The following is a 3,495-nucleotide window of genomic DNA, read 5'->3' as shown; positions in this document are numbered from 1 at the left end:
TTGTTGTTTCTTTTAGTTTGTTTTTAAATTTTAGGCCAAATTTGAATGGTCTTTTCCCAAGAAATTAGGACAAAAAAAAAGAAAGAAATGATTACACATTTTAATTCCTTGGGTTGGTCTGAGACATTTCTCCTGTTTGACTTTGAACTCTGTGCCCCGCTTTGCTTGAATTTTGTGTTGCAACCAGCATTCAACAATAATTGTTCAAAAACACATTAAACTGTTGAAAGAATGCATTAAAGTGAGAAAGTGAGAGAACTGAGGGTGTGCAGGTGTCATCAGGAGAGGAGTGTTTTACCAACATCAAAGGCAGAAGCTCTACACTCAGGTCCAGGTCCAGGCTTGGCCACTTCTCCGCTCTGTAACCTTGGGCGAGTCACCTGACCTCTCCAGGTCTCAGTGTCCTCCCTGTGGCAGGTATATGCATCTCGCAAGGTCTCTGAGGATTAAATGAGAAAATGGTATTATTTACCTGGAGTCTCCAAACTGCTGGCTGTGCAAGGTGTCGGGAAGCTATGTAATGGCACTTGGTTATTGTTAACAAATGGAAGGAATTACTATAATCATAAAAAATAAAACATCATATTCCTCTGTGTTACCCAAATAGCATTGCCAAGCAATATAATAATAACTAAAATGTATTTAAATCTTACTATGTTCTCAGTTTTTTTACATCATTATTTAATCCAATATGCAACCTTCTTAGGTGGGTGCTATTACTGTTCCCATTGTATAGATATGGAAACAGAGGTTTGTTAGAGGTAAACAAATTTTCTGAAAAATTTGTAAGTTCCAAAAGTCTCATTAAAACGCCAACCTATTTAACTCTTAATATATCCAGACTTGGGCCAGATCCTTGATTCCCCTCTCCCCCATATTTGCAAGACTTTAAATGTAAGGTTTAAATATTTTACATAATATTTGGTGTGATCTTTCTCCATCCCTGTGTTTGTCCTTTGTTCAATTTTAAACAATACTCAAAGCTCCATGCTGATTATAGCACTCAGGGCCCAAGTTAGAAAGCATTGCCATAAAATGTTTGTTTCAGATGCTTCCCTTTGCCACATGACCAGCCCCACATCATCCGAGGGGTCAGCAGTGTTCCCCTTTACAGATGGGGAATGGAGGCACAGGCCAGGGGAGGGGCCTGCCCATGGTCCCACTGCATGTTAGTAATGGAACCAGGAAAAGGGACCAGATCTCTCAGCTCCCAAATCCAGTGTTTCCATGTTTCCTCTCACAAGAGGGATGCTGAGAGCCCAAACATGTTTAGCTAAATCCTGCATATAAAAAAAACATAAAGGGAGGGTGATAATTTAGATTTATTGGGCATGAAACATTTTAGGGGATTTTAGGGGTCTTTCATGTATTTTAACTTATTTAATAAAGATATTTTGAACAAATAAAATTGTCCATTAATGCTTACCCATACATGCCCGGCACATTCCTAGCACATAGTAGGTGCTCAATATATTTGTTCAGTGAAGTAAAAGTTGCAAGCTCTCAGAAGAAATTTTTATTCTTTATTTTTTCAGGGGAAAACACACACACACACATGCACACAAAGAGCACCCAGGATGTTCTTCAAATGTATATAAAAATCCTACAATGTAATGCAGGTAAAAGAAAACATCTGTTTTGTATTAACCTAGACTGGTGCTGATTTTCCAACTTGAAGTAACTTCAACAGGGACAAATGGGCAACAGGGAAGAACACACCACATGCAAGTCTGGGATGGCAAGGAAGCTGCCCGCCCTTCGCCGTGGCAGGCATGGCTAATAGATCACGGCAGGAGGCCCTGCCCATCCAGGACGAGCCTCAGGTACTTAAACACCTCGCCCCAGGCACTACCGCTAATCCATCAGAATGGACACTCCTGCTGAAATCTATTTGTCATCCCTGATAGACTGAAAGCCTTTTCTCTGTGGCCTAAGGGGACCAGAGAACCAACTTGGGCTGTTTGTACACCTCTCTGACTTTGCCCAGAGGACAGGAGGGGCACAATCTGTAATGTTGTTCTTGGGTATCAGGTTTAAACTTTCTTGAAGAATTGCTGGCCTGGATGATAGAATCTCTGAATGGGTTACTATGTGAGGCTGTGAAATCTTTTGGATACATTTATAAATAAGCTAGATTCCTACTGGTCCAGAATTATTGGGCACAGGCCTGCCTATGGGAAGGATTGAAAGAAAATAAACTCTAGAGATCACCTCTGGTCCAATCATCTGATTTTCTCCCCAGCCAGTGTTAATAACAGCATCCCTGAGACAAATTTATGTGTGTTCAAAGGTTCAAAGAAACCTCCAGCTAAAAATAATGTGCCAGAAATTTGAAAAAAAATTTGCCTACAATTAAGGGAGATCATACTTATATTTAAAAATACTTTCTGGTGCTTGCTTCGGCAGCACATATACTAAAATTGGAACTCTACAGAGAAGATTAGCATGGCCCCTGCACAAAGATGACACGCAAATTCGTGAAGCACTCTATATTAAAAAAAAAACAACTTTCTAAAATATACATTAGGAGCATATTAGAAATTTTAACCCAGAACCTTTTTAGTATAAACTGTATCACCCCTGACATGATCTCACATGTTAAGCTCTTAGAAAATACCATAATATATTTCACACCTGGAACTGATTGGCTAACTGATTAAAATTAAATCAAAATCTTATCTTTTCATTAGTGCACATTCTAAAGGAAGACAGTTAAAAGGATAGTAAAATCATATGATGGTTAGACCATGTCTCGATTTCATACTGTGTCAAGTTTAAATACAATCATTCATGATTCTGAAATTCATCAACTTCTCCTGAGCAGGTATATACCTAGAAAAAGATGTTTTAATTAAAGCTATTAATCAATATAAGCAGAGCTCTAGACCAAAAGCTTGGCTTGGAATGGCATCAAATTTACATAAGATGTCTATCTAATACGAGGAAAAGCATCCTGCATGTTCTCCAAAAGTGGGGGCCTGAAGAATTGAACTGGCCCATGTGAATGAGGACAGGGTGTCACTGTTATTCCACTCACAGTGAGTGCCCCATGCGAGCAGGACCAACTTTAAAATCAAATGAGAAGTATGTGCTCCTGAGGCAGAAGCTAATCCTGTGTCAAAAAACCTTCACCGAGGTAAAAAACAAAAAAGGAGTCAACAGTGAGCTGTTTTGTTTTTTAAATAATGTACATATCCCATCAACTCCCTAGAGTGTTAGTAATCTCTGTGAACCCCAAGAATGGAAAGAATTGTACTTAGATGGAAATTATATCAGGCATAAGTCAAAAGTTTATGAGGCCAAGTATGTGTCAGTCATATTTACCATGTTTGAATGTTTACTCAGTGCCAGGCACTTCTTACAAATTAATCCCCACAATAAATCTGTGAGGTAAATGCCCCATTTTACAGAGGGAAAAACTGAGGCACCAGGAGGTTGCATAACTTGCCCTAAGTCACTCAGTGGCACAGTAGGGATTCAAACTCAAAGTCCATA

The 3,495-nt window shown here is 39.2% G+C and overlaps 1 non-coding gene across 1 annotated transcript; it reads left to right on the top strand.

Moving 5' to 3' along the window:
- The first annotated feature begins 2,390 nt into the window (after nt 1–2,390).
- Nucleotides 2,391–2,497, top strand: LOC148092442 (U6 spliceosomal RNA). Its single transcript, XR_015715094.1, has one exon. It is a non-coding gene; the product is annotated as a U6 spliceosomal RNA (small nuclear RNA).
- Nucleotides 2,498–3,495: the final 998 nt, after the last annotated feature.

This window comes from Miniopterus natalensis, chromosome 9, assembly GCF_054644295.1.
Source record: "Miniopterus natalensis isolate mMinNat1 chromosome 9, mMinNat1.hap1, whole genome shotgun sequence".
Classification (NCBI taxonomy): Eukaryota; Metazoa; Chordata; class Mammalia; order Chiroptera; family Miniopteridae; genus Miniopterus; species Miniopterus natalensis.
This window is presented reverse-complemented; position numbering and strand designations above follow the sequence as displayed.